Genomic DNA, 23,984 nt, shown 5'->3' on the forward strand with positions numbered 1-23,984 from the left:
TTAATTTTATCCTTGGTTAGTAATGGTGAATATTCTCGTATTGTGATGCATTTCACTTCCATCTGAGCCATTTACCTGTGGGAACTTAAATGCTATATCCCCAGACAATGAGCGCCTTTTATATTAGAGGCCATCTTAATATGGATGGACTGGCTGCTGGAAATACGTCTTGCTGTCTCTCGAGGCAAGTTTCTCTTTGTAAATTCTCCTTAAAAGATAACTTACTTACTCTTTGCCCTTTTTAGAAGATTTTTGGTTTTGATTTTGATAGAATTTTCCTACTAATTCAATACTTTACAGATTATAGATATATTCAGTCTTTCTAAAATTTTCTTGGGAAAATAACAATTCTATGTAGTTTTGTAGTACGTGTTAAATATGTACGACTATATAATTATATGTAATTATATATTTATATGTCATATATGTCATTAACTAATGCTATGTTATCACTTATATACAATTAATGTGTTACATATTAATATTATTAGAAAGTATTTTGTATATCATTTCCATATTATATTCTCTACATATTATAATTATGTTATATTTAATAAAAACATATACTACATATAATAGTTATATGTGATTATAATCACACATGTGATTATTTATAATCACATATAACTATTATATGTAGTATATGTTTTTATTAAATATAACATATAAATATATTTATAATATGCAAATGATATAATACTAATAATACATTAATTATTAACAATATTGATAAATAATACATTAGTATATTGATTGCACATGATATAATTTTAAATAATATACAGGTATATAAATATTTTATGAAATATATAAATTTTATATAATATATGTAATATGTAAAATTTATATAAGATATAAATATACTATATACAATATAATTATATAGAATTACATGTTATATAATTGTATGTAATTTTATATAATATATATTTTACATAATATATAAATTTACCATATATTTTATATAATATATAAATGTACCATATGCAATATAAATATGTAGAACTTTATATGTTATATAATATAAAAGTATATGTATATAAAGTTATTTTATCTAGAATGTGGTCAAGTTTGTCTACATTTTCATATTATTAACACCATTCATTTTTGCTTTTATCTATCCTACTGCTTTTCTTTCACTTTGAAAGGGTTTTGCTATTATTGTTTTTTCAAGTTCTTGAGCTAAATGCTTAATTCATTAATTCTTAGTCTCTTGTTTTCCTCAATACATGCATTGAGGGTATCAGGGTTACCAATGTCCCTACGAGTGTCACTTTAACTGTGTACCACAGTTATGATGGAAATGCTTTCAATTACTATTTTTATTAATATTTCATGATTATAATTTGGTTTCCTTTTTGGTCCATTAATTATTTGCAAGTGTTTTGGATTTCTGAAGGAATAGAATTCTTAAAATTCCATTTTGGTCACTTACCTATAGCCTTACTTCATATTTATTAGAGGGTATGGAGTGTGGCATATTGTTTAGACTTCTGTTTAGACTTCTGTGACCAAGGATATAGACCATGTTTATAATTGTCCTAAACACACTCGAAAATATGTGCATTCTTTCTTTTTCGGTGCATGCTTCTAAATATGTTCATTTTACTACGCTTTGTAAATACACTGCGTAAAATATCTACATGCTTGGGAAATTTCGGTCTCTACCTGTCAATAACTCCTAGAAATGCATGAAAACTTCCACTATTATAATGGTGACTTCTCCTTCTATTCAGGCCATTTTTGTGTTATTATTTCTGGGGCTTTGTAATTCAAATCACTTAGATTCCCCCAAGTGATTCATGCTTAGCTCTAAGACCCTTTATCCCTAATAAAGTTGATTTTGTCTGATTAAGGTAGCTACACCAGCTTTCTTCTCATGAATGTTTGCTGACTGTATCTTTTCCTGTCCTTTTCCCTTCCCATCCCATCAATATCAACATCAACATCAACATCAACTTTCAACCTTTTGACGTCATGAGTTTTTAGACTATCTCTTGGAAATAGCTTATAATGAACTTTATATATTTGGTTGTTTATTCTAATCAGTGAATGTCTGTCTTTTAACGAGGAAGTTTAGTACATCTGCCTTTATTGGAGTTACTAGTATTTCTGAACTGTCTTCTGCCTTTAGCTTTTTAATTATCGTTCTCTATTTTTCTCCTTTATTGTCTTCTATTGAATGATTTCGGCTTTTTCTTGCTTTTCCTCAATTTGCTTCAAAGTTTTACATTTTCCCCCCTTATTTTGTAGCCAAGAAACTCAGTATAATTCACTAAACTCTCTACCTTTGCCCAACCAATTCAAGGATCTTAGATCTTACTCGATAATCTCTTTCGGCCGGTTTTGTTTCTGTGTTTCTATTCTTGGGGTGCTAGTTCTCCTGTATACTATCTTTATAATTCTCTTCATGGTTCTTTTTTTTTTTCTTGTCTGAGTTGTAATTATTTCTTTCATTGTGAGTTCTTCCTCAGTGGGGCGGTCTTTGCTGAGGGTGTTTTAGTCTGGGTGGTCCTAGAGAACAGTGTTTTATTCTTCTCCCAAGAGCACAATGAATCCTGGACCACTCTGTATTAATTTCTCAGCTTGGGGTTATCACACTGTGCATATAACTTGAGAACCTACCCCCGTGTTTGGTGTAGATGCAGTGTTTAGGTTTCTCAGATATATTCTTCTGATTTTTAAAACTCCCCTTCGAGCCTGAGACAGACCCTGTGTTTTCTTGCCTCTGAGCCAGGAGGCGGCCTTTTTCCTTTTCATGAACTCAGAAACCCTTGGGAGGATTCCAAAGGGTCCCCAATTTCAGTTAGGGCTCTCCACCTCCAGCCGGGCCAAAGACACATCTCCTTCCCTCCATCCCCATTGGGGCAGTAGAACCTTAGCCCCAGCACAACCTCAGCCCCGTGCCCAGGCTTGACGGCCTCAGTGGCCAGCAAAGCTGTCACAACATCTGATAAGGCTGGGGGCAGGTGGCACTGACCGGCCTGCTCCTGCTTCGTCCTGCCATCAGGGGATTCCCACTTATTTCTCTTATGAAGCTTTATTTGTAGATTTCATCATGCGACTCCACACGCCTAACAAGGGCGGAGGAGAAGCCACCTCGGCCCGACTGCCACCTGCCGAGATCCAGATTCCAAGCGCACTTCTCCACATTCCCTGTGTCCTCCTCATCTTCTGTCCTGCCCCCACCCCTACTCCGACCTCCCCTTACACTGCTGTATTCTCTCAATTCCGGGTTTCCTCTTACAGGCTAGGGGGAGCAGCCGCTCTGTGAAGGTTCACTTTACCAACTCCATCTGGCTGAGCCGTGTAGCTCTGAGTCGGGAGGTGGGGTGAGGGAAAGACGCAGGAGAAAAAGAGGATGACGGAGGGCAATGTTTCAGGGAAACTTGGTGCTATCACACTGGAGCGACACTTCTCGGCTACGCGTCCCGGTAACCTTCCAGAAATGAAGAAAGGGTCATCCTTGATGGATCCCGTGAGAGTGGTGAGGAACTCAGCTTTGCTGGCTTTGGGGTAGAGGAAAAATAACACACGAAGCTTGAGGCCACCCCACAGCGAGAGAAAAGAAGCGGAAAGCCTTACTGGTGACGCGCAGAATTCCCCCACATCTTCCTAAGGTTCGTAGCCAGGTGCTTCTTTTAATGTTTTCCCGGATTTCCCAGGTAAGCATTGTTGGATATTTCCCCCTGCGGAGACAGTTTCCTTTCCCTTACGCTCACACAGGAATTTTCAGAAGCAGTTTCCAGAAGGCTTACCCGGCCAGGGGCTTTGCTTCCTGGGATGTTGCATCGTAGGCCAACAGCATCCCAAATGCCACCAGGGATCCACTGGTCGGCCCCAGGCCCCCTAGACGAAACACTCAAAACTCTGCCCTGGGGGCAGGTTTTCGTTCATTTTTGAGTTTGAAGTCCCTTGACCCAGCTCTGTGACTCTGGAACGTCAAGTCAAGGTGAGACTGACAGATGCTGACGATTTGTTACAACGGCTCCCCGCTGAGCCCTGGTTCCTTTAGAAACGGAGAGAAAACAAACAGGAATTTCAAGGAGCTATGTGGGGGCACCCCTCACCGCTAGGCTTCTGGAAACCAGGAAAAGCGCAGGCATCTGAAGCCCTGCCCGCATCTATCAGGCTGACAGTGGGGCTGCATAGGCAAGAAGACAAGAAGAGTAAGGGAGACAGTAGCTGGAGGGGGTGGGGGGGAAGGGGGGGAGAGGGGAGGGGAGGAGGGACAAAAGTTGGTTGTTACCCACAGTTCCCAGGCAGAGAGCTCTGTGCTTCTTGTAAGCAGTTTGATTTATAGCTTGCGATGTTCTGGGCAAGAGCACCCACAGCCTAAAGTGTTTTGTGTCTTGACCTGTAAAAATAAGTCTATTGACCCTAATCAATCTCCCATTACGCAGAGATGCCTGACACGTGGCCAGCAAAGGGGTGCCGGAGGTCTTGGAGCTCAGGAGCTAACTAACCATCGTCTTGGGCAATCAGCCTGATCTCTGCAGCAGTGAAATTATTCCCGCATCCCCGGTGGGAGAGGGGATTTCCATCTTTTAATGAGAAAACGGAGGGTTGTTTTCATTTTTTAATGGCTGGGGCTAATTAAGGCCTGGGGCTCCTGTGCGGACCTGGGCCCTTGTGGGTGCGGGTTCCCAGACACCTCTGCAAGAGCCTCGCCCCAGCTGTGGGTAACCCGCCTGTCCCGACTTCCCGCTGTAGTTAGCAAGGGCTTCTGTTCCGATTAAGTACTTTATTACAGCAGCTAATTATGAAGTGCGTAGCCGGTGCCCTGTGCCTTAGGAAGGATTTCCTTCTGCTTTGTGAGGGGCATTCTAAGGGCGGGTGTTGTTTCAGCCCTTGCAAGACAAAATCAGAACTGGCAAATCGCCCGGATGGTCAAATGGTAACATATCCCTGGAAAATAGAAATAGTTTAAAGCCACGCCAGGAACACCAAATAGACAAAGCTTCGTTTTAAGCTGAGATTTGGAGAGGGTGTCGAACAGGAAGGAGACGCCATGGTCTGCCAGCACCTACAAACCCTCGTAACAAAGACCCAGCTCGGAGACCCACCCAAGCCCCGCGGAGGGGAAGGGTGCTTTGTCTAACACATTAATCGGGGACAAAATAACGCAGTGAAAGGGTCTCAGCAGCGACTGCCTATTTCTCCCCGCGGTACTCTGTTCATTAAACACTTCCAGAGAATTCACTGGAGTATTTGGAGAAGACACATCCTTTGGGTGAAAGGATGAAACTGGGAACGATTAGGAATGCTTAATGGTCTTTAGGTACTATTTTGTCGCAATCGGAAAGCTTTTTTTCTACAAAGAATTAAGAAAAGAATACACATTCTTTCTTCGTGATATATGTCTTTATAATTCTATATGGATTCTTTATAGATCTATATAGATGTAGATAGAGAGAAGTATCTACGTAGACCTTTATAGATGTAGAGCCATAGATCAACAGAGAGATGATAGCTAGATAGGTAGATAGATAGATAGATATTAAAGTTTTTGCCTGTTGAGGTTTTGTGAGGTGTGTGTGTGTATGTGTGTGTGTTTTAATGGGCGTTGAGTTTTTCCAGCTCCAAAAAAAATTGCATAGGAGTATGTTTGGGGTGTTGAGGTGGGGAGAGTGAATGACCGACATAACCCTTCCTGTTCTGACTTGAAGCCAGAGTGAAAGGGAGACTGGTAGACCCTCCCTCCCTATTCTTTCCACCTCCATCCTGCCCAGCAGCCACTCCTTGGCCACCTCTTGGACTTAAGGATGGGCACAGCTATGGCACAATATACCTTCATGAGGAGCATCCAGGGAACAGGTGGATGTAGGTCTTAAAGCAAGTTCAAGACTGTTTGGGCATCTCATTTCCCAGTCTCAGGTTCCTAGAACTGGGGGTGGGGAGGTAGAGACACTGCTCTGGATGGACACGAGCCTTTGAGGCTGGGGATACCTCAATCCATGAGGAGGATTTAAAGGAGAGGGGATGCAGACTAAGCCTTCTAAATCTCAGGTTCAAGGCAAGGCCCTGGATGCCCAGGTCTAAGGGTGGCACTAGATGTTAAAAATTCTGGGGGCGCCTGGGTGGCGCAGTCGGTTAAGCGTCCGACTTCAGCCAGGTCACGATCTCGCGGTCTGTGAGTTCGAGCCCCGCGTCGGGCTCTGGGCTGATGGCTCGGAGCCTGGAGCCTGTTTCCGATTCTGTGTCTCCCTCTCTCTCTCTGCCCCTCCCCCGTTCATGCTCTGTCTCTCTCTGTCCCAAAAATAAATAAAAAACGTTGAAAAAAAAATTAAAAAAAAAAAATTCTGTGATGGGGCACCTGGGTGGCTCAGTCGGTTAAGCGCCCAACTTCTGCTCAGGTCGTGATCTTGCGGTCCGTGAGTTCAAGCCCCGCGTCAGGCTCTGTGCTGACGGCTCAGAGCCTGGAGCCCGTTTTGGATTCTGTGTCTCCCTCTCTCTGTGCCCCTCCCCCACTCTCTCTCTCTCTCTCTCTCTCTCAAAAATAAATAAACATTAATTTAAAAAAGTTCCGTGACATATTTTTGTTCATTTATACAAAAGCATATTTCTGCAATGTCTCACGAACTATGCCATGTATCAAGGCCACGTTCGTGGCCGATCAAGCAAGATGAAGTGATTGCTTCTCATTTTATTTTTTTTTTAATTGTCTTCAGTGGGCCTGATTTCACGAAGCACCTTTGGTTGAATCATGACCCCTTTCCCATCCAAACGTAGAGTGGTCTGCAAAGTGAAGAAGAAGAGACCCCTGCGAAACTTTGCTCACACTCCCTACCCCGGAGCGGGAAGGTCAGACAGTGGGGCCAAGGGCCTCAGCGTGTGAAGTGCACTCGATCGCTCCCACCCCACCTTGGCCTGATTCATCATGGCTGTGTACATTAGCTTCAGCCAACGCAAACACAGAGGGACCCTTTTCAGCAATGGGGAATTTCCCACCTGGGGGCGTCTACACTGCATCGCCCAACCCCCACTCCCACCCCATGCTGCTGAACTCTGAATCAAGATGCTCACTAAGGCATACATTTCCTGTTTTCTCCACCTATAGAACTGCAGCCTTGAGGTAGGAACCCCAACCCCTTTTGGACGGAATGTTGCCATTCTCATGGTTGAAACCAGCGAGAAGTCTCTCTACAAGAATGGACCTAAAATAGAAACTTCTCAGGATCTGGAAAAGATACTGCAATGCAAAAAAAAAGAAAAAAAAGGGGAGGGGAACCCCACTGAAAATTAGGGAAAGCATCGCCCTATTCAATAAATTTGCTACAAGAAATAACATATTTTTAGAAAGCAGGATATCTATGAAATCAATCACTATGAAATTAATCTACAAAATTAACAACTTCCAAGGGGGCATTGAATTGATTAATTCTCAGTAAGCCCTTCTGAGGAGAAAGTCATCTAAGAAAGAGAGGTGGGCATTTAAAAAAAAGAAAGAAAGAAACATGGTTACTGAATTAAAAATCACTGTGGTCACTACAAACAGAAGATTGGATTCCGGGGAAAATTAAATTAAGTACATGACTGTAGCCTAAAAACGTATCTAAGTTGTATGAGGGAAAAACTGGAGAGACCAAAGGGAAAAAGGAGGAGGTAAGAGAGATGGAGAGAGGTCTGTAAGATCCTACTGGCAGTCTTTTCTGTCCAGAACAGACTGAGAAAAATGGATGTAGATAGGATACTTGGAGATGCCTGGATGCAAACTCCAAGTTTTACTGAACCCCTCCCTTCCCACCCTTTCTGCTACCATCCTCATACTTTTTTATGTGTTTCCTTTGTCTGTTGGCTCAAGTCTTCCTCTAGTAATATGTGGATATGTCAAAACATATTCCCATTTCAGCAGAAACTACTGTAACCTGAATTCACCTTTCGGCCAGTGCAACATGTCAGGTACAGGCATCTGGAACTAAAAGCCAAACAGTTGGCCATTCCTGGGCATCCGTTTCAAAACGTGACTTCGAATCCCTGGTTTTAACTCCCTCCTCCCCTCCATCCTGAACACCCACTGATATCTCAAAAGAAAAATGCAGGCAACTAAGAAAATACGGACGTGAGCAAGAGTGTGTTGGAATAAATAGAAGATGCACGTCATGAAGAAGTCAGGAAATGTAGGAAACATTGGTCCATTGTCAGTGATGACGGAATCAGACTCAGGCAGGTGCCTAACTGGTCCTCACCCCAGCGATGCCCAAAACAAATAAAGGAGGGACTTCAGTAGCTGAGAGTGAGTAAGTCAAACAAAATAAATTGTTCCCAAGAATTAAGGCCAATTTTCTCTCTGTATTCACCCACTCTGAGACACAGACATAGACTGAATATAGAAAACGGAAACCACCCGGGACCAGAGAAAACTACAGAATACTAAAGTTAAGCACAGCCAGAGATCGTCACCACATTACATACAACAAGAAAAAAAAAACCTACCCTGATTAATTAAACCGTGGCAATACCTACAACATTTGACACTAGCTCCCACAATATGACAAAATTATTTTCCTAAATAATCGTGAAATAATAATAATCAGAAAGTAAATGATGACAACGAAATTATTCTCTTACTGATATCATAGTATCCCAGCATAAATAAATAAATAAATAAATAAATGTGAGAGTACAAGAAGGGAAAAATAGATTATATACTTTTAGATTACGTGAATGCATTTTTAAAAGGGAGGATGAAAATTCATGATGATTAAAAATTTGATATTGCTGGGGCGCCTGGGGGGTTCGGTCGGTTAAGGGTCTGACTTCGGCTCAGATCGTGATCTCGCGGTCAGTGAGTTAGAGCCCCACGTCAGGCTCTGTGTTGATAGCTCAGGGCCTGGAGCCTACTTTGGATCTGTGTGTCCCTTTCTCTGTCCCTTCACTGCTCGCTCTCTCTCTCTCTCTCAAAACTAAATAAAAATTCAAAAAAGAATATCCAATTTAATTAGACAGAAAAATAATAATGCACAATAAGCAAGTAGAATCCATTTCATGAATGCTAAGATGCCTCAGAATTAGGAAATTTATCAGCAGAAAAATATTTGAAGGAATAGTGGGAGAAGAATATCCCAAGTTTTTGCAATAGAAAACAAAAACCTTGCCAGTTCAAGAGGCTCACCTTGCAAAAGGATGCATTCAGAGAAAGCCACACACCCCTGGGCACATCACCGTCAAAGCACTGAAAGCCAAAGACCAAGAGAAACTCTCAAAAGCACTGAGATACAGATATATGGCACAGAGAGGGACAACAGGGATGACTGCCGATGTCTCATCAGAAAAAAAATGGAGGCCATTTTGAAGTGCAGAAGGGAAAAAGGAAAGTCAACCCCAAATACTCTTCAAAACTGACTGTGAAATACACAGTTGGGGTATATGAAAGCTGAGAGGACTTCAGTGTCAACAAACCAGAACAAGAAATGCAAAATAATGTTATTTAGCTTGAAGGGAAATGATACTGGATGGAAATCCAATACGAAGAAGGAAGGAAGACACCACCAATTGTAGATAAGTAGGCAAATCTATAAAAGACAATGACTTGTGTTCTTGTCATGATTTCCTAACCAGACTAGGGTCTATTCCAATAGAAAGTAATGGTGTTGTAAAGCAGCATTTATGACACGTGTAGATGTAACGATGGGACTGAAGAAAAGCACAGGGGTGGTGGGTAGGTAAATAGAATGATGCTGGGTTAGAGAGGTGGGTTGGTGAAGTGACAACTAAAAAGCGGAAAGCGTGAAGTTTCCAGTGAGAAGCGAGAAGTGGAAAAGGAAGCTGCGAAGTTTCAGGTGCGCAGGGAAAATAAGGAAGTAAGCAGGGGCCAGTGTGAAATGTGAAGTACTCTGATGTGGTAATGACATATATTTTTAATTCTTAAAAAGAAAAAAACAAACACTAAACATCTTTGAAATGTATAGTTAAGAAGCCCATGGAAAAAAATAAAATAAAAATTAAAACAAAATACGTTAATAAAATTAAAATAAAAAATTAAAATAATTTGAGTAAAAGAAACTCAAATAACCCAAAAAGAACATAAGAAAAAGGCAGCAGGATGTCAAAACATGAAAGGATAATGGGAAGCAAAGCAAAAGACAGGCTTATAACTACATCGATATTACTGGGCTGAGTTAAAGATTCATGTTATAAATCCTATGTTAATACCGAAAGAAAAAAAAGTATCGCTAATAATCCAACAGCAAAAAATACTGAATCCAAAGGAAAGCAGAAAGAAATAAGAAAAAAGAACAAAGAATAGATAGAAGAAAGCAAAAAGTGAGAAGGCAGGTTTAAAACCAAACATACCAATAATCAAATACTCCAATTAAAAGACAGGTTATTGGACTGCATACAAAGCCGTCCCAACTACAGACTGGCCAGGAGAAACCCGCTTTAAATATAATGACAGGAATGAGTAGAAAGCTAGACAGACTATACCAACATCAGATGAAGTAGACTTCAGAACAAAGATTGTTACCAGGGTTAAGAAGAAACATTTCGTAATAATGCGTTAATGAATTCGCCAAGAAGACATACGATCCTAAATTAGTATGCCTCCAATAACAAAGCTTTGAAATCCATAAACAAAAAGTAGTAGGAACTGAAAAGAGAAGTAAATCCATAATTTCTTTTGGAGGTTCATCCGTTCTCATTCAGGAACCAAGTAAGAACTAAAGTAGAGTGAACCAAGTCAACTGAAAATCAGTTAAGACTACAGAACACTCGAAAAACACAAGCAATCAGCTATAACTGACATTCATACACTACTTGATCCAATAGCTGCAGAATACATGTTTGTTTCAACTGTACATGTATATTCACCAACGTGGAGCATTTTCTGAGCCATATAACAAGTCTCAATAAATTTAAGAGGATTAAAATCAGGCATACTATGTTCTCTGACGCCCAACCGACTGAGCCACCCAGGCGCCCCAAAAAAATTTTTAACATGAAATCAAAACTTGTTTTCTGAAGAGATAAAAGAAATTGATAAATTCCTAGCAAACTGATGAACAGAGATATGACATCAACCTTATTTCAATATCAGAAATTAAAGAGACAACATCACTACAGATTTGCAAACCTTAAAAAAGTAATAAGGACATATCAAAAACTTCATGACAATAATAAACTCAACCACCTAAGTGAAATGGGAAAATTTCTTGAAAGATACAAATTTCCAAAACCAACTCAAGGAGAAACCGAATATGTGAATAGCCCTATATCAATTAAAGGAATCAAATTCATATTAAAATCCTTCCAAACACACTGGGGAGTCTGGGTGGTTCAGTTGGTTAAGCATCCTACTTGGGCTCCGGTCATGATCTCCCAGTTTGTGGGTTCAACCCACGCGTGGAGCTCTGTGCTGACAGCTCAAAGTCTGGAACCTGTTTCAGATTCTGGGTCTCCCTCTCTCCCTGGCCCTCCCCTGTTCGCATTCTGTCTCTCTCTCTCTCTCTATCTCAAAGATAAATAAACATTAAAAAAATTTTTTAGGTTTTATGAAACTTGGTTATCCTTATTTTACAGGTGAGAAAATCAGTTCTGAGAGTTTAAGGGTCCTATTCAAAGGCACACAATTAGGGATGCCTGGGTGGCTCAGTTGGTTAAGTTGGTTAATCCTGATTTGGGATCAGGTCGTCATCTCCCCATCTTGAGATCGAGCCCTGCTTCGGATTCTCTCTCTCCCTCTCCCTCTGCCCACCGTCCATCTCTCTTTCAACAAACAACAACAACAGCAAAAGACACACAATTAGAGTTTGTCAAAGTGGGAATTCATGCTCAAACCATGGCGGTTCTCAAACCCAATCTGTACAATTGCTCCTGGAACCCAGTATATATCAGTACTTATCTGTGGTAGGAATAGCTAACATTTATTGAGCAATTTCTATGACAAGGCACATTTGGAAGCACTCTACTTTGATTGATTTATTTACTAGTTGGCACAACACCGTGAGGTTGGTGCTATACCTATTGCCGTCTAAGAAAGGAGGCTCAGAGAGGGTAAGTACCTTGTCTAGGCAATTCATCAAGGTAGACCCGTGACTGATTCCAGAATTTGCTTAACCGATATACCATATCGCTTTCAAATTGTGAGTGGGAGGAGACCAATTTGGCTTTAATGGAACTAGGATATTATATGTCAAAACAAACTAAATACACGTGAATTTAAAATCTCAAAATGACATGACTTTAAAAATGTATAAATTTAAAAGTTTAAATACATGTGAATATTTGTCTGATGGGGAAAAGAGGTCTATTTATAAAAAGGCATTTTAAAAGTCAATACTATGGAGGGGCCCCTGTGTGGCTCAGGTGTCAGATTCTTGATTTCGGCTCTGGTCATGATCCCATGGTTGGGGGATTGAGCCCCGAGTCGGGTTTCACACTAGGTGAGAAGTCTGCTCGAGATTCTCTCTCTCTCTCTCTCTCTCTCTCTCTCTCTCTCCCTCTACCCCTTCCCAGGCCACTCTCTCTCTCTCAAAAAAAAAAAAAAAATTATGGAATCACACTAACATTTAAGCTTTTCTACCTGAAGAAATAAAAGATATTTTTAATTAACATATAAATACACTTTATAAAACAATAAGGAGACATTTATTCTAATATAAAATAGACCACGGATATAAACAGATAAAAATGACAGAAGAATTAGATAAGGCCACCAAACATAAACTAACAAAAAAGAAGAAGAAACCTGATAGTAAAGAAAAAATGCTAATTTTAAAACAATTTTTTAATGTTTATTCTTGACAGAGAAAGAGAGACAGGGCATGAGTGGGGGAGGGGCAGAGAGAGAGAGAGAGAGAGAGAGAGACAGAATCCGAAGCAGGTTCCAGGCTCTGAGTTGTCAGCACAGAGCCCGACCGGGGGGCTCGAACTCATGAATCATGAGATCATGACCTGAGCTGAAGTTGGATGCTCAACCGACTGAGCCACCCAGGCGCCCCTTAAAACAATTTTTTTTTTAATTTTATTGAGACAGAGTTTATGCTTGTGCACAAGCAGGGGAGGGGCAGAGGGAGAGGGAGAGAGAGAATCCTAAGCAAGGTCCATGCTCGGCTGGAGCCCAGTGTGAGGTTCAACCCCGCGACGCTGGGATCTTGACCGGAGCTGAAATCAAGAGTCAGGTGCTTAAACGGCGGAGCCACCCAGGCACCCCAAATTTTAAAACAATGTTTAAAAATTTTCCTATGGCACAGAATTTTTTACAATTTTGAATTTAAAAAAATTTTCAGTCCTTTTGCTTCTGCTGTTGCGTTCAAATACTTCTTTGATGAGCCAGGGAATGGCTTTACTCATACGTTGTGGAACTGACAATAACATAATTTTTCTTTTCTTTCTTTGTAAATGATGTCATTTTTCTGGGGTTACTTTGGCCAACATGTGTCTTGAGAGCCTGACAGATGTTTATACTCTTAATTCCAGGAATCATAATTTTATGACTTTATTATGAAGGAGTAAGAAAAGGGGCACACCAAGATTTACATGGAAAGACATCCCTGGTATAATTTATGATACAAAAATAGGAAGTGATGTGTACGTCCATTAGAAGTTTGGTTAAACATGATTGAATATGTGCAAGCATCACAAACTATATTTGAAAGACGTTTTATGAAATTAAAAAATTTTTGACATTTTCATTTATTTTTGAGAGACAGAGCATGAGCGGGGGAGGGGCAGAGAGAGAGGGAGACACAGAATCCGAAGCAGGCTCCAGGCTCCGAGCTGTCAGCACAGAGCCCCACGCGGGGCTCGAACTTTCGAATTGTGAGATCACGACCTGAGCCGAAGTCAGATGCTTAACCAACTGAGCCACCCAGGTGCCCTGAATTTTTATGAAATTTTAAAGAATGGGAAAATGCTAAAGATATCTTGCATAAAATCTTAATTCACAGACAGCATGACAGAATTGTGTATAAATAAAGCAAAAATGAAACACGTTTATAAAAGGAAACAAAGAGGGGCGCCTGGGTGGCTCAGTCAGTTAAGCGTCCGACTTCAGCTCAGGTCACGATCTCGTGGTCCGTGAGTTCGAGCCCCCCGTCGGGCTCTGGGCTGATGGCTCGGAGCCTGGAGCCTGCTTCTGGTTCTGTGTCTCCCTCTCTCTCTGTCCCTCCCCCGTTCATGCTCTGTCTCTCTCTGTCTCAAAAATAAATAAACGTTAAAAAAAATTTTTTTAAATAAAAATAAAAATAAAAGGAAACAAAGATAAAACTACAATTGTAACGATGCTTATCTGGGTTCTGATATTATGGAGTATTATTATTATTATTATTTCTTATTTTCCGCAATAAACATTTATTACTATTATAATCAGAAAAAAAATCCTTTTTAAAATCCTCATTCAACCCACTTCTCCCAGCTGGGAATGATTTGTATTTCCCCTGTAATGTTAGCTTAGAAAAAGAAAACATCTGCAACTCAGTGATTTGGCTCTTCTTGTCTCCAGCCCGATCAAACCTGACCCCAAATTGCCAATGATCTTGTAGGAATAAAATATTACCGATGTCCCTTGCCAAGGGACCAGAGCTTTTTCGAAGAATCGCTAAGAAATTGAAACAGAAGAGATTTAATGACTTCTTTCGGCTCAGGCATCCATCCCTTTGAGAGGGTTTGAGAGGAACGTTAGGGGCACGGTCCTCCCAGGAATGATTGCTAGTCAGAGGCAGTGTGCCCAGAGCAGTTCTGATGCCACAGTAGGGATGACACAATGATAAAAGATGGTTACATCTGCCTGCTGTCCCCGCGTCAATATAGGCAGGAATTTCCAACAGAGGTCTGCGTAAGGCAAAGAAAGAAACGCATCATCACTTACGGATTTTTCTAAGCAGATAAGCCTTCCACCCACGTTTGAAAAAATGCAGGTAGGCTTTGGACAGTTCCTTTATGAATGAAATGAAAACAGAAGTGTCAGATGGGTCCAGCTTGATCTCAGAGGGCAAAGCGTTGCAACAAGATCGCCATCGATTTGCTAAGCTATGTTTAGTGACAGGCCCTCCAGCAACCAATCAGGATGAGAAATGGAATCTATTAGTGAAGTTGTTAAGCGTCCCTGGTCTCTGCAGGTGACAGCTGAGTATCTGCCTTTCTCTACAAGCATTAAATCATCCTCACAAGAGAGGGAAAGTGGGGGGTGGGGGGGTGGATATACACCCAATCCTAGAAAAATCTGGACAGTGATCGCTTTATTTTGGAGATGACATCGAGAACACCAGAAGTTCCAGTTAGAAACAGAGGGAGATTTATTTTCACAAGTTTTAAGCCTCAGGAATTATTTATAGGGCAACTCCTGAGACAAAGTAATAATTCACCACGGACCATGGGCTGTGTCTCTGTTCTGAAGCCTTGAGAATAAAATATTCATCTTTTATTATGTCGACGGCTGTGAAAGCACACGCTAAATGTTAGTAAGCCCTAGGAAGGGTGTCATAGCTTTCTATAGGCTTGCCACTTCCAAAATTAATACTCCCCCCGTGTGCCCAGGTTCCCGGATTCACCTGTCTTAACTTCCCAGCATGGCGACTCCTTGGGCCATGCATGCGTCACGTCTGATTGAGAAGAAAATTTTGTGTCGGGTGAAAAAGAAGAATGTTGTCCCTCCAGTAATTAACTTAGTGCCACTGATCCTTGTGGCAAACCAGAGTGCTGAAGCGTTGCCCCCTCAGTAAATCAGGCTCACAGGCAGTCAGTTATCTGCAGAGTTAGGCTGAGATGCTTTTTGACTATGACTGAGAAACGTCTACTGTGGACAAAGACAAACGCATTTATCACTTGTCCGTGCACTTAGTCTCCATCCCCTTGCCGTCTCCAGCGTGTGCACTGGAGATCCGTGTCTCTTAAAATACGACGGTGACGCCTGGCGATTTCATTTATCCCCTAGCCCTCGGATCATTCAGGTTTTCGAGACGGAAAAAAAATAAATACACAAGTTATACCATTTCGGTGGCAGAAATTGCCCAAGCATTTCCCAAATCGTTGGATTACGATTTCCTCCAAATCCTTGCACGCTCCCAGTAATCATGAGTTTCATAAAGGTTTCATAGTGACTGCATCGTCTGGTCAGTGCCCCCTGGCTAACATTCCAGGAACTCTGTCACTGGCATGCAATTATTGGTTTTTGTCAAATGTGCATTGCTAGCTCTTATAATTGGGTCGCGGCATATTCCCAGTCCCCCCCCCCAAAATGGAAGGAAGTCCATCATCGATCATCAAAGCAATGATGAAAATTGTACCGCCCACAGAAAGTACCACCACCCCGCGTTTTTAGATTACGTGGGTCACACGAAAGAAGTCTTTCTACTACCAACTCTGGATCCGCATTTCTTCTCGGATCACGAGTCTTGCTTTCCTGACCTCACTTGACACGGGCAGCTACACGTACTGTTTGAGATTCCAAATACACCTGTCCCCAGAGCTTTCAGGAAGTAGGCTCACAGCTTGAATCATCGTAGATTTCTGCTTGCATTTTCAGATTCTACCCTAGGAGTCCTCATTCAGTGCAAAAGCTGTGTGCTCCCCACCCTGGGGAGGACAAAAATGTGTGCATGGGTGGCTTGGAGATTGTTTTGTAAATGTAGGGCAAAACATTTGGATGGGTAGGCTCTAAATCGAACTGTTCCCAACAGTTAACCTTGAGGAGTGGTTCTGGGAGAGAGTGGCCTGAAAGAGAAAGGAGCTCCCGTTTCACTGTGTGTTTTCGTACAGTTGTTCCAGGTCATTCATTCAGTAGACCTTTTCTGAGCCCCCTGCTGTGTGTTGCCCCGAATGTTGTTAGACGTGGACAGGACATGCAGGGGCCCCTGCCCTCAGGGAGTTTATCTTCTAGCAGGAAAGACCACAGAAACAGACAAATCAATTAGATAAATATTCATTGGAGGGAGCCTGGGGAGGAACATAAACAGTCATGGGCACCTGCTTTGGAGGCGACCATGGCTCCATGGAGGAGATCGAGTTTAAGCTGATTTTGTTTGATGAGGAAGTGTCATGGCTTCAGGGGAGGGTTGATCCAAAGAGAAGGAAGAACACATTCAGAGCCTGGAGGGGAAGATTGGTGGGGCGGTGGGGAGGAGGGGGTGCTGGGATCCCGCCGGGGGACAGAGTCTCAGAGGCTGGGGGTGAAGGAGGAGAGCTGCAGAAGTGCGTCGGGAGGAGTTCACACACACCCTCCTGGGACACGTAAACCGCTTCAATTGTGTTCCAAGAATATGCTTTAAAGAAACGTTTTTGAAATTAAAAAAAAAAGAAAGAGCAAGCCTCACTGCCCTCAGTGTGACCTTGGACTTGAAGTACTTTGATGGCCGCCCTCTCCCTTGGGAGTGGGCTTGACAGGGAAGGAAGCTTAAGGTCTTAACGAAAGTCCCCCATGAAGCATGAACAGAACTCCGTCGAAGGCACCCACCGCAACAGAGGAGACACCCAGGCTTCCATTCATTTTCTGAAACCCGGGGTCCGAGGCTTCAGCTGACAATGGCCACATGGATTCTTCCAGCACCAGGGATTGGCTCCACCAACCAAGCATGCCTTGGTTGGCACCCCCCGTTCCCGCTGGCAGTAGGTGCTTCATAAATGTTGCCTGAAAGAAACGCAAATAGTCAACGGAAGTGGCTGACACATTCGATGATATGAAGAAGCCCGTTACGCTGTAAACCTCCAGTTGCAAGGTGAGCTCTTTCACCCATTTTTGCAAAGCTTTCTTGAGCATCTGGGGTTCTGTAATCGTCCAGTTGATTGCAACCCTCCTCCCCTTGGATATCCTTGGAGCCACCAAGCATCTAGACTGATTTGCTGTTTATTTATGCCTTGGGGGACCAGAGAGCTGCTCGGGGAAACAAAATGCCTCCCTCAATTAAGGAGATTGAAAGGGTACTGGGGCTGGATTGACCCGCTAACCATTGGGGGAAAGTTTGGTACTCCGGTCTTGCATGACCTGGTTCCCCATTGGGTTCAGAAGGTTAGAACGAACTTAATCATCTCTGCCCCATGGCACCCCTTCCACACGAAGGCAGAAGTGGCCCCCGCTGGCTGCAGCTGCCCCCACAAATGAGCCCTGGATGCAAGCCAAGAGAGGTTTCCTTCTTACAAAAGGGAGATTTCCAACCCACTGAGCCCAATGGAGCCAGCCAGGAGCTACAGCCATCCAAGTCGACAAAAACATCTCATTCTCTCCGCTCAGGGTAAAATTCAAAAGGCAAAGCCGACTCTTCCAGATGAGTCGGAGAGAGTTAGGGACGTAGTGCCACCGTCCCGGCGTGTTGGCTCACTTGGCTAAGGTTTCGGGTTATCGTAGGAATTTCTGTCTTGGGTGAATGTACGCGAGTCGCTGAAACACTGGGAGCTTCGGATTCGTTGGTGGGAAAACAGCAGAAGAAGGGCTCATCTCTCTCTGTCTCACTGGGAGAGCTCCAACTTCAGCTGCAAAATGACAGAGGACAGCTCAACCCCGGGTTATCTCTCAGGTGGAAAAAGGAGTCTCGGTCTGCCAAAAAGCCAACCACCATGGCACCCCTTGTGCCTCAGGGAATGAAGTCGGGGAAGGGGCAGCGGAAGGTAGTGTCCTCGTTTGAGCACCCACGGAGACTACGGCGTCTGCATTCACAAATGTTTATTATTATGCACCCAAAGATTCTGCTCTAGGCAAAGAGGTAGATCCCCTAGCTTTTGGGCATTTGCTGGGTGCTCGGGGCCCAGGAACTGCACACAGAGGGGTGAATGACCACACAGGATTACCTTTTCCAAGGGACACAGCTATGTAGACAAGGAATGGCATCGGTGCTGGCCTGGGTGGGGGAGCAGACTGTGGGTAGGGGTCCGAAGAAAGGCTGGGAGGGAGACAGGGCGCCCGAGGAGACACGTCTCAGGGAAACAGTAGCTCCCTAGAGGCAGTTGTGAAAGGTAAGAATGGAGATGTGGGCCAAAGGACTTGGAAGGCCGAGGCGAGATATCTCCGTGGTAGCCTGGGCACAACAGAAATGACTGAAGGATCTTTTTGACCGGGGAGGGTGGTTACAGAAAGTCAGGTTTCCGTGTTTGGGAGAGAAGAGTTCTGAGGGCGTGGAGTCCCCATAAGGAGAACTTTAACATAATCCAGCCCGGAAGGGGATAGAGAACCCTGACACAGCAAGCCTGGGTGACTAACAGTTGGTGACACCATTGGGCAGGAACTGGGGAAGCGTGGTGGCAAGGGGAGGCGGGGGGGGGGGGGGGAGAGAAAGACTCCCAAGGAGAAGCGTCTGAAGTAAGGAACACATACATCAGTTACCAGATCGAAGACAAGCATGAGAGGGGGCCTCTCTTCCCGAAGAGCGGGAAAGACAGGAGACCATCTTACCGCATGTTGAACATTGGACGCCATACAGATGCAGACCGGTCCCAGCCCTCTGGAGAAAACACGGGGTACGAAAGGTAAGGAGTTGCAAAGAGGCAGGACGTCAAGTGCCCCGTGGTCATGCTCTCTCCACGAGGATGAAAGCCCCATGAACACAGGGACCTGGGTCTGCTCACCGCTGCCCCACTGGGGCTCGGAACGGTCCTGGCACCATGATGGTGTCCCATAAACCATGGCGAGTGAATTGGATGTACAAGACGCTAGAAACTTAGGCAAAAGGATTGAAGGGAGAAGCGTCTTTCAGCTTAGAGTCTCCCTAAATACAAAGATTCCAGCACAGAGAGAAAGGTGCACTTGGTGAGTGAAAATATCCTCCACCTTGTCCATTCCGTCCTGCGTGTACAGGATGTTGTTGTCTCATCTTGATCAACCTTGACCGACAGAAGGACTCCTGAAATCCTGAGACGGGAGACCTCAGGAAAGTCCCTTCTGCCTCTGGTTCCCTCAGAAGCCTCCTGTGCAAAGACAATATTGGCTCAGATGATCCCCAAGGCTCCCTCCAGCTCTGCCTTCAACGGAAGAACCCAGAATTGCCTTTGTCCTCTTTTTAGGTGAGCTCCCGGGCTCCTAGCAGGGCATGAAACCCAGCATCTGGGAGGTCCCCGGGAGCAGGGGCTCTCACTGCCGCTCTTCTTACATTGTTATGTTTGGAAAAGAGAGTCTGTGAAAATGATACCATTGATTTGCCCTATTTATTTTTTTTCTCAAAGGCTTTCGTATCAAATTCGCTCCCTCCTCAGATAAAATGTGTCCGTGGGAAGCAAAGCTTAGAAAAAGAAGCTACAAAAGTCTGCCTCTCTGAAGAGGGGTGTTCTGAAAAGGAGGGCGGATGGTCACCCTGCCAATGTGCGGATCTTGCCCCAGAACCCCCCAGAACCCAGCAGGAGGCCAGCTTCATGCTCAAAGTGTTTCAAGTCAGAGCAAAATGGCTTTTGGTGGCAATTGAGTTACTTTATGAAATAGAGCTTCTGTCCCCCTCGTGCATCAGAACCTCATCCCTGTACCGTAACCACGCAGAGGGGTGACTCTACCCTCTCCCTTCCCACGTACAATGTGCCTCTCAATTTCCTGTAATATCCTGAGTCTCCAGAGCGAGAAAAAATTATAACCATCCAAAAGTATGGCAGGAAACAGAACATTACTGTTCCTACATCTGTCATGTGGATGGTGAAGCGTCAGCCGTGGTTCTATTTATTCCGTGGAAGGTTGGTTAGTTGGATTTGTTTTGTTTCATTAAAACAGGAATTAGAAACAACACGAGACCACACACACACCGTATCTTCCCCCGACCTTGGACCAGCCACACGCTGCCCCTGCCATATTGGCCTCTTCGTCTCTGACCTTGCCTCGTCTTGCAACATGTGACAGAAGGGGATTTGGGAGCCCCGGGATTTACACCTGGCTCACCCTTGGTTCCACTCAAGGTGCTTCTGAGCTGTGAGGGTCCCCGATCACCCGTTCTGGCTGGCCGGTATTTTTCCCAGGAAGTCACGGGATCACTGGGGTATTACAAGATTAAAGTTTCCAGGCGTGGCTTTCAGGTTGCTGGGTAAATGCGAGGGTTGGCCACGCAGCCGAGCCAGGGGAGCTTCTGGAATTGGCCTCCTGCTACGGCCAGCAGCGGGTGCCCAGCCTAGAGATATACCTTAGGAAATGGGTACAAGGCCTTGGCTGGGGATTTTGATGGGGATCCATGACACCAGGGGATTGAGACACAACACTGCAAATCTACAGCTGTCTGAATATCGGCCAAAAAAAAAAAAAAAAAAAACCCCAGGGAATGTGTCTCACCCTTACGGTGACAGAGCACTTTCCTCTTCTCTGTATGGGTGTGTGAGGTGCGGTAGATATGAGCCGGTACCATGAGAAAGTCAAGACAAAGTAGCACCCCTCAGCCCCCCCGTCACACGTGCCCCCCATCAATTCTAGTGTTTAACCACAGGCGTGTGTGCGCCCCGTGAATGGTTGAATGTCACACGTCCGGGGCAGTCTCCAAGGAAGTCGTATTTGGTAGAAATGGAACAGGAGCCACAAACGCGACTGATGTCGGTTCTTCCGAGTTTTCATGTAAATTCTAGCGAGTTCACACATACGGCACGATGGGTTTCAGGTGTCGAATTTAGTGATTCATCGCTTCCATATAACACCCAGGGCTCCTCACGACAAATGCTAAGGTCACTTAGCATTTCTAGTAGCCACCTTAGAAAGAGTAAAAAGAAACCGGTGGAATTCGTTTCCAAACGATTATCGGTTCGGCAGGTAAACCACAACGAGTGGTTATTAAAATAGTTTACTTTTTTTGTATTAAATGTTCAGACCCGCTGTGTCTTTTACAGTTGCAGCACACGTAAACTTGGGCCAGCCCTAATTCAAGGTCTCCCTAGCTATACGTGGCCAGTGGCTAGAACACTGGACGACGTGGTTCTAATCTGTCACGGACATCACTGAACTTAAAAACTAACCCCCCCCCAAAAAAAATTGTCAATATGATAAAATGATGTTCATGTACGAGGCTCCATCATCAGAGTCTCCAGAAAGATCCAAACTCCAATTCTGGGGTGCAGTGTTTATCACTATAGCGGATAAATGACGAGAGACCTTTTCCTTATTCTGGAAAAAGGCACTCTTTCTCTCCTGCATGCAGAGTAAAGATGAACCAACCGGCCACCATTCGCTAAAGTACTTCGACACGCAGGCTATCCCCTGGACGTCTCCACTCTAAGACCCAGATCTAACCGCAAGCCTGTGTTACATGTAAAAACTAAGTCAGGGGCAAGCGCTCGTAACAAAAATCGTGTGCCCATTATACTGATCTGCTTCCAAACGCTTCTTGAATGTGTTCGGCATGTAAAGAATGAGTGTCTTTGCCAGCCCGGGTAAAGGTCACTAATTTCTAATTCAGGACTAAGAAAACGACTCCCCAAGTGCCCCTTAGGGAGAAGAAGATAAAAACAAGAAGTTCCCTGGAGCCCAGTAATCACGGCCAGAGACTCAGGAAGAACCGAAAGACGTTATTCCATTCCCATCCGGCTCATTGCGGATGTGTAGACAGGGGGAGTCGAGTATTCCAATGGGAGGGACACAGATGGACGAGAGGAGATTGTACAAGGCCGCCGAAAGGTAGCACCAAGCGTGACTAGACCGTAGCAAACACGGGGTCAAAACGCCGCCGATGCAACATTTACAGCTATTGTAACAACTCATTTGTGCTAATGCAACCAACGAATGGCTAATCTAGTGTGGAAGAAACGTCATTTCATTGCATGGGGGGGGGAAGCATGGTTCAACTAAATAAGAGATTGATTGGTGGGGGTGGGGGCAAAGAAATACAGTCTAGCGGCGTATTAAATATTTTTTTTTAACGTAAGGTAAATGAAATGGAGTGGGTTAAACCTGGCTGCATAGCTCAACTGTGATTCCGGAGCCCTCTGGCCAACGGTTTTCCCAGTGTGGACTGACTTAACACCCTCTGGTCTCACGGAAAATTTTCCTCTCCAGTTGACCCTCATTTCATCTTCCTTAATCCTAACACAAGTCTCTAGCAAGTTCCAAGGCACCGTTCCTCCTGTGGGAGGTAGAATGTATCATTAGTGTTCCGCCTTTCCAGTTGCTTCTGAGAAGAATACTGAACCCTGAAAGAAAGAAAAAAATGCAGTTCGAAAGAGACGGGGGAGTGAAAGAACATGAAGTCTTGTGGAAACCTCCAAATCCACTGGTTTAAAACGGGATGTGCTTTCTGAGCGAAAGCGTCACCTCGCTCGGGACGTTAAGGAGCCGAAATATGCTTCGTATGACACTGCTGTGTAGACTTTCAGGGGAAGAACCCGAAACCAGCTATGATGGAGATGGGGATATTCGGGAAGAGGGAGCCTAGGCAGGAATACGGCTCATTTACACTAAGACACCAATTCACAGACGTAGCTGAGGTGGGGGAACCTACGGGACAGTAAGATCAATTCACACCCAAATAAAATTTAAACAGAAACGCGGAGACTGAAAAGTGGGTCTCGAACAAGAGTAACACTTAGGGCCAAAGCGCTTTAGAGCCCGGATGCTGAGAATGCTGAGACGCGAACATTCTGGTGGCTTTTTGCCCAAGTCGTCAGGATCCAAAATGCCCTCGTAGAAGCACATGATTATCACCCCCCCCCCACCCGGATGCAGAGCTTACGTAGAGCACGGTCCGCAGACGCCCCTCTGTTCCAGGGAGTGGGATTTGTAGAGCTCACTATGGTCACTAACTGCCAAGTTCTTTCATCTGTGAATGGAAGCGCTTAGAATGGAGGTCTTGACATCTGTGGGTTCTCGGACTCCTCTGACGACGCTGGCACAGAGGGTCTCCTCCTTGTGCGAACTTGACCCTGGGGTTACTAACACTGTCTCCATTCACTCACTCAGCAGCTATGCGTTGAACGCCTTCCCGGAGGCGTGCACGGTACAAGGCACCGTGGGTAAAGAAGCAACCTGGTCCTCGCGGTCCGTGAGGAAGCCAGACGTTCATTAACTCAGCAAAATGTAAAAGCGCGACGATGATAAAAGTTGCCGAAGGGAAGCACTCGGTGCTGGGAGAGAGTTTATGGGAAGAGCCCGCTTTAATCGGGGATGA

This window comes from Panthera tigris, chromosome E1, assembly GCF_018350195.1.
Source record: "Panthera tigris isolate Pti1 chromosome E1, P.tigris_Pti1_mat1.1, whole genome shotgun sequence".
Taxonomy (NCBI): Eukaryota; Metazoa; Chordata; class Mammalia; order Carnivora; family Felidae; genus Panthera; species Panthera tigris.